The sequence below is a fragment of the Salvelinus sp. IW2-2015 genome, unplaced genomic scaffold, assembly GCF_002910315.2.
Source record: "Salvelinus sp. IW2-2015 unplaced genomic scaffold, ASM291031v2 Un_scaffold3019, whole genome shotgun sequence".
NCBI classification, from domain to species: domain Eukaryota; kingdom Metazoa; phylum Chordata; class Actinopteri; order Salmoniformes; family Salmonidae; genus Salvelinus; species Salvelinus sp. IW2-2015.
The window spans coordinates 1-12451 of NW_019944311.1; the positions used below are offsets into that span (position 1 = coordinate 1).

Below are 12451 nucleotides of genomic sequence, written 5' to 3' on the forward strand. Positions count from 1 at the left end.
AAGAGAGGATTAAACTCATAAGGAATATACTCATAGAGCTAAACTCATAAGTAGACTAAACTCATAAGTAGCTAAAACTCATTAGGTAGCCTAACTCATAGAAGCTAAAACCATAGTAGCTAACTCATAGGAGCTAAACCCCATAAGTAGCTTAAACTCATGAGGTGCTAACCCATAGAGCTAATACTTCATAGGAGCTAGACCTAGTAAGCTAAACCATAGGAGAAACTCATTAGTAGCTAAATCTGTAGCTAACCATAGAATATCAGTCTAATATGATAGGAGCTATATCTCATAGTCTATACTCATAGTGAAGCTAACATATTGGAGCTATACCATAGACTAAACTCATAGAGCTAAACATATAGCTAATTTCTCATAGTAGAAAAAACTGGCTGAAACCTCATAGTAGCTTAACTTCAAGTGCTAAGATATCTCATATATGTGCTATAACTCAATAGGAGCATAACTCATAGGAGCTACTGTAATAGCTCATAGTAGCTACTAAGCTAAACTCATAGTAGCTTAAAACATATGGAGCATATACCCATAGTTAGCTAAACTCAAGATACCGTAGCTAAACTCATAGGAGCATAACTCATAGAGCCTAAAACTCATTAGTAGCTAAACTCAATAGACGCTAATATCCATAGGAGTAACTCCCATAGAACTAAACTCATTAGGTCTAACTCCATAGGAGCTAAATATTACTAACTCATGAGGACGCATAGAGCTGACCATAGAGCTAACTCATGATGCTAACTCATAAAGCTATAGATTAGTATAACTCATAGGGCTAAAATCATTAGGACAATATATCATATGTCGATACTATATCAAACTATGGAGCTAAACTCATAGGTACTTGACCAAGACATAATAAGTAGCTAAACTCATAGTAAGCTATTAACTCATAGGAGTCGTAGAGACTCATAGAGCTATACCCATAGCTAAATCTCTAATAAGCTAACTCATAAGAGCTAAACTCATGATGATTGGTTTAATATGTAACCTACAGTGATACTTAGCCTATGCCTCATCAGGTCCCGAATGGTCATATTCTCTGGGGCCTTTGCAATGTTTCTTTCAGACTGTCTGGTAGGATAATATTTGACAGACAAGTAAAGAGGAATTGACGCTTGAAGGGATTAGAGATGTAGTATGGGAGACGAGTCTGTGGAGATTACTCGATGATGATAGTATTGTGCCACCATGCAGTGCGACGCCGCGGTGATGATGTAATCACAGAAACAACCAGGACTGTCTCCATTTCTATCTTTTCTCTCTCTATCCTTTTCTTTCTCTCATCTGTCTACCTTTTCCCACCTCTGTTGATCCTATGGTAAACACTTTTCGAGCCATGGGGCTGCAAGTGCTGCAGACAGGGAAGTTGTTTAAATAGGAATGGATCTATTAGGTTTTCCCAATATATCTATTGTCTGTACGTGTCTGCATGTCTTCCTTTGGGTGTTATTCTATTTGTGATACAAACACATTCCCTCCATTATGGTTACCATCCAAGTCCCTTCATATTTTAGATTGGCCACCCTGGAAGGAACGACGCGTGCCTGTGTGTGTGTGAACACATGAGTGTACGTCTATACAGAGTGAGTTTGTATTGCGCATGCGTACGGTGTGCATGCGCATGTAATGCGCAAGCATGTGTTGGTATTGGGGTTGGGGGGAGGGGGGGGGGGGGGGGGAGAGGAGAGGGGGGGGTACATTTCCTTATCTGCGGGCCACAGGCGGCTTTGAGAGCGTTATCAGTAGCCACCACATTGTACTAGCACATCCTCTTGTCCAGTGGGGAGCGGAAAAACTCTCCTTGCAACGAAGTTCTCTCTCTCTGTCTCTCTTCTTTCTCTCTTCTGTCTCTCAGTCTATCCCTTCGCTCTCGCTCTCTCTCTCTCTCTCTCTGTCTGTCTCTCTCTCTTTCTCTCTCTCTTTCTCTCTTCTCTGTCTCTCTTCTGTTCTGTCTATCCATTCGCTCTCTCTCTCTCTCTCTCCCTCTCTCTCTCCCTCTCTCTCACTCTCTCTTTCTCTCTCTCGCTTTCTGTCTCTCTCTTCCTCTCTTTCTCTCTCTCTCTCTTTCTCTCTCTCTCTTTCTCTGTCTCTCCCTTCGCTCTCGCTCTCTCTCTCTTCTCTCCTCTCTCTCTTCTCTCTCTCTCTCTCCTCTCTCGCTCTCTCTCTCTCTCTCTTCTGTCTCTTCTGTCTCTTCTGTCTCTGTCTATCCCTTCGCTCTCTCTCTCTCTCCTCTTTCTCTCTCTCTCTCTCTCACTCTCTCTCTCACCATCCAACTAGAGCTCTGTCTCTTCCTGGCATGGAGGGAGAGGAGGAAGAAAGTAAAGAAGGAGAGATTGGGAACTAGAGAATGACATAAGAACACGAGTACGACAATGGTCAGCATCACCTTGTCAGCTTGTGCGCCTTCGTTCAACAGAATCACCACAAAGGATTCAAAAGGGCATTTTGTTCATTTTGTTATTCCTTGACCAATTTCTGACTTCATCTCTTGGTCTTTTGGATGTTTGATATTACAATTTTTAAACATTACTGGAGTTCCCAATTTATTTAAGGAGGACGGAAAGCAAAGTAGATGTGCCATGTGCTACCTTACCTATGGTACTGTAGGTCCTGTGGGTAAACAACTGTACTGACAGAGCACGCTGGTTTTCATGCTGCGTAGGTGAGTAGGTCTACACTGGTAATTTAAATATTACTGTATAGGGTCAATGCTATGCTATTGAGTTCAAAGCCATTTCTCAATTTATGTTAAGTTATTATTGTTCATTTATTGCATGAAGTTATAGTTCATTTTTCTTTGTGCAAAATGTTTTTATGGAGGAAAACCTGTTATGTGTTTTTGCCTGTTCTTTGATCAAATAAATAATATAGAAAACATTGCAGACAATAAAATACATGTTYGTGTATTTACCACTGCTATAATAAACATAACATCATATACATAAAACATATAKATCTTTGCAGCCATACAGATATAAGAACACCAAAATATATTCCTAATTCATGACTTGAAATGAACAACAAATGAGTGCATTGAGTTTACACAAAAATACAATATGATTTTTGTCTCATGTCAAAGGAAATGAGGGATAACAACAACAAAAAAATCTGAATCGTTACGAACATTAATTAAGTTAAGTTCAAATTGAATTGTAGGCACAAATGCAGCTGAACATCGAAGGTAACGTACTCTTCATGACACAAATAGTGAAGCAATTAAGCAACATTATAATTTGATTGCAAATAATGAAATATTACAAAAAACGTGTAACACAAAGAAAGACTTCAACACGTCTTTGGGAGTGTATTTGTTCCATTGTCATTTTTGGGATTAAACTTTTCTATGAATCAAATGTTTATATTGAAAGCTCACCTTGCCTGTTCTCTCTCTCAAAAATGTGTAGATTTATATGTCATTTCTTATCAATGATCTACACAAAATACTCTGGAATGTTAGTGGAAGAAAAAAGCATTTTTTTTTTTTTGATGAATGAAAAATGAAACACTAATATTTCTTGATTAGATAAGTATTCACCGCCCTGAGTCACTACATGCTAGTAACACCTTTAGCAGCGATTACAGCTGTGAGACTTCTTGGGTATGTTTCTAAGAGCTTTACACACCTGTATTGTGCAATATTCGCCCATTATTATAAAAAACATTCTTCAAGCTCTGTCAAGGTGTTGGGGATCGAGGCCAGACAGCAATTGTCATGCAGATTTAAGTCAAAACTGTAGCTTCACCACTCAGGAACATTCACCRTCTTCCTGACAAGCAACTCCAGTGTAGATTTGGCCTTGTGTTTTAGATTACTGTCCTAATGAAAGGTGAATTTGTCTCCTAGTGTCTGTTGGAAAGGAGACTGAACCAGGTTTTCGTCTAGGATTTTGCCTCTCCTTAGCTCAATTCCGTTTCTTTTTATCCTGAAAAACTCCCCCAGTCTTTGTTGATGCCAAGCATACCGTTGCCATGATGCAGCCACCACCATGCTTGAAAATACAGAGGGAGGTACTCAGTGATGTGTTGGATTTGCCCCAAACATAAGGCTATGCATAAGGAGAAGAGACAGTTGCAAWATCCAGCCATGAATAATGAATCATCCAAGTCTTGCAGAAGCAGAACGTATGACAACTGTGAACTTCCTTGAAATTAGGAAAACACACACGCAGTATGATACCAAACAATGGACACCCATGACAACCATGTTGAGCCTGTCATCAGCTCGTGAGAATGCCAGGGATACTAGATTTTTGCTTTGATGTAGATTAATAATATGGAAAAATTATCATTTTAATTTCTAATTAATTCCAAATTTCTAAATCTAGCTTTATTTTTTATTTCACACTTCCAGAAGAAGAATTAAACTGAATTACCAAAGTGAATTATTGTAATGTTTGTTTATGTGTCAATTAATCCATTAAGGGATGGGTTGCCAACTGGTGATTGACACGAAAATTAAATGTAATTCATTCATTCATTCCAGTATTTGACCCACTAAATCATGTAAAGCAAATGTGTCTTATCTCTTTTGTTCGACAGGTTGAAAAACCGTCCAATCTTGTATGCACCTGGACAATGTGGATTGTATGGACAGTTTTGATTCATATCCGAAAAGACAGACAGACGACTGGGGGACTAATCAAAACAGTGTCGGCCGATGGTGACTCATTCAAAGACAACGTACTTGGCTATTCTTCAGGATGTACTATGGGAAAAAGACGTCTAGACTACTAAACTTAAAGCCAGACCAACCAGTCTGCTGTGGAGCTCCAAGAAGACCCCAGAGACACCTCAGTACACACACTAGTAAACACTGGCACATGATTATTGATGTGAGCATCGTCTGCCCAGCCACTGTAGATTGGACACAGTCTCTTGAGTGGGGCCATGAATGCAAGATCACACTCACACCCTCTCTCCTTTTGTCCTTCTCTCTCTCTCACACACACACAACTCACACACACACTCGCTCTCACACACGCAACAGCCCTCAGAATGAGAGGTGACAATAAGACTGGACTGAGCAAGACCCGAGGGCATCAGCCTTAGCTTCAACACCACCCCTGACTCCTGACCCCTGAAGACCAGGACCCAGACAGCCCATCACAGACATCCCTGGACTGATTAATAACAGCAATAGACAACCCGTCGTTCAGGAGGAAGGGGACTAACAGCATAATAAGGGGATATTATCTGGAGTAGCAGCTGAGGCCCCAGGGCTGAGAGAGGTCTGTGGAGGTCTATAGGGGTCTAGCAGCAGCAGCTAGTGGCCTAGACACCATGCTGGGTGAGAGAGACAGAACAGCGGAAGGGTGAGGGGTGCAGTGGTGGGGTGCCTTCCCACAGGTACCATGATGGAGAAACTGAACCCCCTCTGCCTCCCCTCCCTCTGACCCCCTATCGGAGTCTGAACGACTGAGCCTCAGCAGGCCCCTCACCGGCTTCACTTGACGCTAGCAGCCCACCGCCGGTTAATGAACCAGGGAGTTTGGAAGACAGGTTTGTCCCCACCTAGCCCCCTGCTCCCCTTCCACCTCCAGAGTCCCCTACCAAGTTGCTTGACCACCCTGCCGCACCAACATCGCACCTGAACCACCGGTTGCCATGGAAACAAACAACACAAGGAGGAGGTTTCATTCGCTCCTCTCCGAAAGCCCCCTCCTCCTCTCCGCCTCCCCTCCTCCCAGCCCCAGTGTCTACATCCACTACCCCTGCCGCTCCCCAATCCTCCTCCTCCTCTTCTTCCTCTTTTTCCTCTATTGCCCCCCTCCTCCCCACATCCCTGTTATTAGTCTGGGACACAGTAAACCCCCCCACCCCCTCTCCTCCCCAGTAAACACCCCTCTAACTACCCTGCACCCCATCCCCAACCACCCCCACCACCATGACCTTACCCACCACACCACCACCACGGGGGCATCCGCCTCACCCAGCTCACCTCCCTGTCAGGGACCAGACAGGGGCCCCACCGATCTCCTCACAGGGCCCCCTGCTGCCCCACCAGTACCTGCCATCACACCACTTTTCAACAGGTGATAGGGAAATGTTTCATATTCACGTTATATTCCATAATCCAGTGGAGGCTGCTGAGGGGAGGACAGCTCATATAACGGCTGGAATGAAGTCAATGGAATGGATCACAGACATCAAACATGTGGTTTCCATGTGGTTGATGTCATTTCAATGACTCCATTCCAGCCATTATTATGAGCCGTCTTCCCTCAGCAGCCTCCACTTGCATGATATATTTCATGTATGACTGGCTTTCTGATACTGTATGGCAAACTGTTTCACTATAACTGACAGTTTCACTACTACAACTGACAGTTTATATCGTAGATTTCTCTTTCTGCTTTTCCTAAACCCTTAATCCTAACCAATTACTAAACTAGAACTGCTACTTCCCCATAGAGCCCATTTCCTGGAATCACTATGATGAAATATCCTTCTTCTTCTTCATTCTCAGCAGGAACATTGTTCTATATTACAGCATGTCTCTGCCAGTGTCAGCCCTAATGAGAGACAGCTGTTGACAGCATGCACCACTCCATCAACATCCCAAACATAATCACCATACAGATAGCTTTGCTCGCTTTCTCTCCCTCAGTCATTTGAAATGTTTTTGCCATTTCAAATCCATTAACAATTTGAAAACCATTTAAAACATGAATTACTCCCCTGAATAGCATCATTTGTACTTTTACAGTTGTATTCTATCATTGTTTGGATACTTTTATTTGTTATCTTTTGTTTCCAATGAAAATCTCTCACGTTCCTCCTCTTTGGACGTCACTTTAATATTGTTTAATAATGTTTACATACTGTTTTACCCACTTTCATATGGTTATACTGTAGTCTAGTCAAGGCCATTATATTTAACTATGCTTGTACATATACAAGTCTATCCTAGGTATTCTTCAGATATACTACATATTCTATCCACATACTGTCCATAATGTCTATAACATCCCACCACATACAGTGGGGAGAACAAGTATTTGATACACTGCCGATTTTGCAGGTTTCCTACTTACAAAGCATGTAGAGGTCTGTCATTTTTATCATAGGTACACTTCAACTGTGAGAGACGGAATCTAAAACAAAAATCCAGAAAATACACATTGTATGATTTTTAAGTAATTCATTTGCATTTTATTGCATGACATAAGTATTTGATACATCAGAAAAGCAGAACTTAATATTTGGTACAGAAACCTTTGTTTGCAGTTCTTGACCAGGTTTGCACACACGCGAGCAGGGATTTTGGCCCACTCCTCCATACAGACCTCCTCCAGATCCTTCAGGTTTCGGGACTGTCGCTGGGCAATACAGACTTTCAGCTCCCTCCAAAGATTTTCTATTGGGTTCAGGTCTGGAGACTGGCTAGGCCACTCCAGGACCTTGAGATGCTTCTTACGGAGCCACTCCTTAGTTGCCCTGGCTGTGTGTTTGGTCGTTGTCATGCTGGAAGACCCAGCCACGACCCCATCTTCAATGCTCTTACTGAGGGAAGGAGGTTGTTGGCCAAGATCTCGCGATACATGGCCCATCCATCCTCCCTCAATACGGTGCAGTCGTCCTGTCCCCTTTGCAGAAAAGCATCCCCAAAGAATGATGTTTCCACCTCCATGCTTTCACGGTTGGATGGTGTTTCTTGGGGTTGTACTCATCCTTCTTCTTCCTCCAAACACGGCGAGTGGATTTAGACCAAAAAGCTCTATTTTTGTCTCATCAGACCACATGACTTTCCCATTCCTCCTCTGGATCATCCAGATGGTCATTGGCAAACTTCAGACGGGCCTGGACATGCGCTGGCTTGAGCAGGGGGACCTTGCGTGCGCTGCAGATTTTAATCCATGACGGCGTAGTGTGTTACTAATGGTTTTCTTTGAGACTGTGGTCCCAGCTCTCTTCAGGTCATTGACCAGGTCCTGCCGTGTAGTTCTGGGCTGATCCCTCACCTTCCTCATGATCATTGAGGCCCCACGAGGTGAGATCTTGCATGGAGCCCCAGACCGACGGTGATGACCGTCATCTTGAACTTCTTCCATTTTCGAATAATTGCGCCAACAGTTGTTGCCTTCTCACCAAGCTGCTTGCCTATTGTCCTGTAGCCCATCCCAGCCTTGTGCAGGTCTACAATTTTATCCCTGATGTCCTTACACAGCTCTCTGGTATTGGCCATTGTGGAGAGGTTGGAGTCTGTTTGATTGAGTGTGTGGACAGGTGTCTTTTATACAGGTAACGAGTTCAAACAGGTGCAGTTAATACAGGTAATGAGTGGAGAACAGGAGGCTTCTTAAAGAAAAACTAACAGGTCTGTGAGAGCCGAATTCTTACTGGTTGTAGGTGATCAAATACTTATGTCATGCAATAAAATGCAAATTAATTACTTAAAAATCATACAATGTGATTTTCGGGATTTAAATTTATTTATTTTTATTTTTAGATTCCGTCTCTCACAGTTGAAGTGTACCTATGAATAAAATGACAGACCTTCATGCTTTGTAAGTAGGAAAACCTGCAAAATCGGCAGTGTATCAAATACTTGTTCTCCCCACTGTATATACACAGTTTGAAGTTGGAAAGTTTACATACACTTAGCTGAATACATTTAAACTCAGTTTTCCCGTCTTAGGTCAGTTAGGATCACACTTTATTTAAGAATGTGAAATGTCAGAATAAAAGTAGAGAGAATGATTTATTTCAGCTTTTATTTCTTTCATCACATTCCCAGTGGGTCAGAAGTTTACCTACACTCATTAGTATATTTGGTAGCATTGCTTTGAATTGTTTAACTTGGGTCAAATGTTTTGGGTAGCCTTCCACAAGCTTCCCACAATAGGTTGGGTGAATTTTGGCCCATTCCTCCTGACAGAGCTGGTGTAACCGAGTCACGGTTTGTAGGCCTCCTTGCTCCGCACAATGCCGTTTTCAGTTCTGGCCCAAACATTTTCCAATGGAATTGAGGTCAGGGCTGTTGTGATGGCCACTCCAATACCTTGACTTTTTGTCCTTAAAGCCATTTTGCCACAACTTTGGAAGTAGCTTGGGGTCATTGTCCATTTGGAAGACCCATTTGCGACAAGCTTTTAACTCCTGACTGATGTCTTGGGATGTTGCTTCAATATATCCACTATAAGTTCTTTCCTCATGATGACATCATTTTGTGAAGTGCAATAGGTCCCTCGTGCAGCAAAGCAACCCACAACATTGATTGCTGCCACCCGTGCCTCACGGTTTGGAGATGGTGTTCTTTCTTCGTCTTGCAAGCATCCCTCACTTTTCCTCCAAACATAACGAGATGGTCATTATGGCCAAAACTAGGTTCCATTTTTGTTTCATGCAGACAGAGGACATTCCTCCAAAAAAGTACGATCTTTGTCCCCATGCAGATGCAAACCGTAGTCCTGTTTTTCTTTATGGCGGTTTTGGAGCATGGCTTCTTTCCTGCTTGAGCGGCCTTTCAGGTTTAATGTCGATACAGGAACTCGTTTTTACTGTGGAATAGATATACTTTGTAACCTGTTTCTGTCCAGCATCTTCACAGGTCCTTTGCTGTTGTTCGGATTGATTTGGCAGTTTTCGCACCAAAGTACGTTATCTGCTAGGAGACAGAAACACATCTCTTTCCTGAGCGGTATGACGCGGCTGTGTGGTCCCATGGTGTATTATACTTGCGTACTATTGTGTTGTAACAGAACGTGATACCTTCAAGGCGTTTGGAAAATTGCTCCAAGATGAACCTGACTTGTCGAGGGTCTGACAAATTTTTTTCTGAGGTCTTGTGCTGAATTTCTTTTGATTTTCCCATGATGTCAAGCAAAGAGGCCACTGAGTTTTGAAGGTAGGCTCTTGAAATACATCCACAGGTACACCTCAAATTTGAACTGAAATTATGTCAATGAGCCTATCAGAAGCTTTCTAAAGCCATGACATATTTTGGAATTTTCCATTGTTTAGAGGCACAGTCAACTTAGTGTATGTAAACTTCTGACCCACTGGAATTGTGTCATGCACAAAAGTAGATGTCGTAACGACTTGCTAAACTATAGTTTGTTAACAAGAACAATTGTGGAGTTGGTTGAAAAAACAGTTTAATAACTCCAACCTAAGGTATGTAAACTTCCGACATCAACTGTATATATACATTGTACTCCGGACTCCAATTGCTTGTCCTAAGTTTCTCTAAATATTTCTTAATTTTCCAAGATTCATGTGTATTTGTTGTGCATGTTAGATATTACTGTACTGTTGGAGCTAGGAACACAAGCATTTCGCTACCCACCTGCAATAACATCTGTTAAATATTTGTAAATGACCGTTAAAATGAGATTTGATTTGATTTGATCTCTCCTTCTCTCTCTCAGTTCTCATCTCTGTCCCTCTGGTAACTAATGAATCTTTTCCAGTAGAAGCACAAAGAGACGGCCCTCCCTCACACATAGTTGGACCTCAGTGATGGTAAATAGAAGATAAACTGATGTGACTGGTCATGGACTACTGACCAATACCAGCATATTGAATAAATCAATGAGATAACTGTTTATGTAGTGTAGGTATGTACACATATCACCACAGGAGGGCCTGCTGGGGAGGACAGCTCATGATAATGGTCGGAACGGGAGTGAATGGAATGAGCAATCCTGGAAACTATGTATGTGATGGATTTTGATACCTGTCTCTGATTCCGCTCCAGTCATTACCACGAGCCCGTCCTCGCCCAATTAAGGTGCCACCAACCTCTCTGTTGATATACACTGAATATACCAAATATGTAGGACACCTTCCTGATTAATTCAGTTGCGGTGTAATGTACATGTGCATACTAAGTACGCATGTGTACATTAATGCACTGTGCCTGTGTATCCTCCATCCAGTGGGCCTCCTCCAGAAAGCTGGCGAGGCGTGTGTTCACGCAACAGCCCGGAGCGCTGGCGCCAGGCCAGAACGTCACGGGGCTTCTCAGACCTCCCGCAGGCTCATCCACCCACCCTCCGGACATGAAAGCTCTCCAGAATAGATCCTCCCGCCTGGCACATGAAGTACATCCGACTTCCTTGTCACCCTGCCAACGACAGTCCTCAAGACAAAGCCAGGGGCTCGCCTGAGGAGGAGACCCATGAATGAGAGGGCCCATAGCGGGGGCTGAACAACAAGGATATGCACCCACTTTTCCAAGGGTGACACATCCTCTTCACTTGGTCCCACCACGACAGAAGGAGACTCCACAGAGTCCATCGATTCCGCCTTGGCAACGCTCCCCGACCTCACAGTTGCTATAGCAACACAGACAGCGAGGAGACCTGGGGGGCGGGGCATAAGAGCTCGATGGTGGGTGCCCGCCGGGGCATTCCGGGAAAGGTCAAAGGTCAGATTCGACTGTGGTGACACTTGCCAGTGACCAAGCGGTGACAATGACATGTGAGTCACAAAAAGGACAAAATTGAAATAACCTGGTAGTAAATGATAAATCCGACAAACTGACGGAAAGGACAAATGTACCGTATAACTTACTACTCTACCAAGCAATCTTTTGAAAACTTGTGGAAATCGATGTAGTTTTTCAATGACAGGTTATATCTACAAAAGTCAGTCTAGAATCGTTGTAGTAGTTTGTGGTAGTGGGTTTGATCTTGTCCCCTGAGCTGTCTGGATTTTTGTGTCCTTGCAGTGTGGGACTCTGAAGGCTTTCTGGGTAACGTAAGCTGTTTCATCAGAACTGAGGCTTCCTATAGGCTACCTGGTGAAATGTAGGCTTGAAGTTTGTACATCCAGTCAGCACAGTGTCAGTTGCCGCTAAAACCTCTGAAGGAGGCCATGTTGACCTCATGGCTTTGCTTCCTGCAGTTTGAGACAAATCAAAAAACATCAATGACGGTAACCCTTCAGCCAGTAGTTTATGTGGCCGTTTTTTGAAGTTTTCCTATTTTCTTTCTTTTAGTCAGATGAAGAAGATGGTCGCCACCCTCCCTCCCTTAGAGGTCAAAATTGTGACACAGTTGTCCAAATGGCACCCTATTTCCTTTTAAGTGCACTACTGGTCAAAAAGTATGCACTGTGTGGGAAATAGGGTGCCATTTGGGACATTGACCGGTGCTAGCTGACTGAATAAAGAGTGTTTTAGTTCTCTCTTCCTTATGTCAACATCCTCTTATTGCACTCTAGATAATGCAGGCCCTGTATCAGCACAATTTCTCAACCCATACAATTGTTTGCTGCTTGTCCAGTTTGGAGAAACCAGACGAGTGTAGTCGCTGCAAAGTATTGTTTGTGTGAAAGGCTGAAAATGTCTTTTGTGTTCAGAAAATCAACATCCCCAGGCTGTAAGTGTTTGTGATCCCTATAAACGTGGTGTTATGAGAAAGTGCACAATAAGAACATTTTGTATTTTATTTATCTAATACGAATTAAATTAATATGAACC

At 42.9% G+C, this 12451-nt stretch overlaps 1 pseudogene; it reads left to right on the forward strand.

Annotated features, from left to right (window-relative positions):
• Positions 1-5304: 5304 nt before the first annotated feature.
• Positions 5305-11986, forward strand: LOC139025654 (uncharacterized; annotated as a pseudogene).
• Positions 11987-12451: the final 465 nt, after the last annotated feature.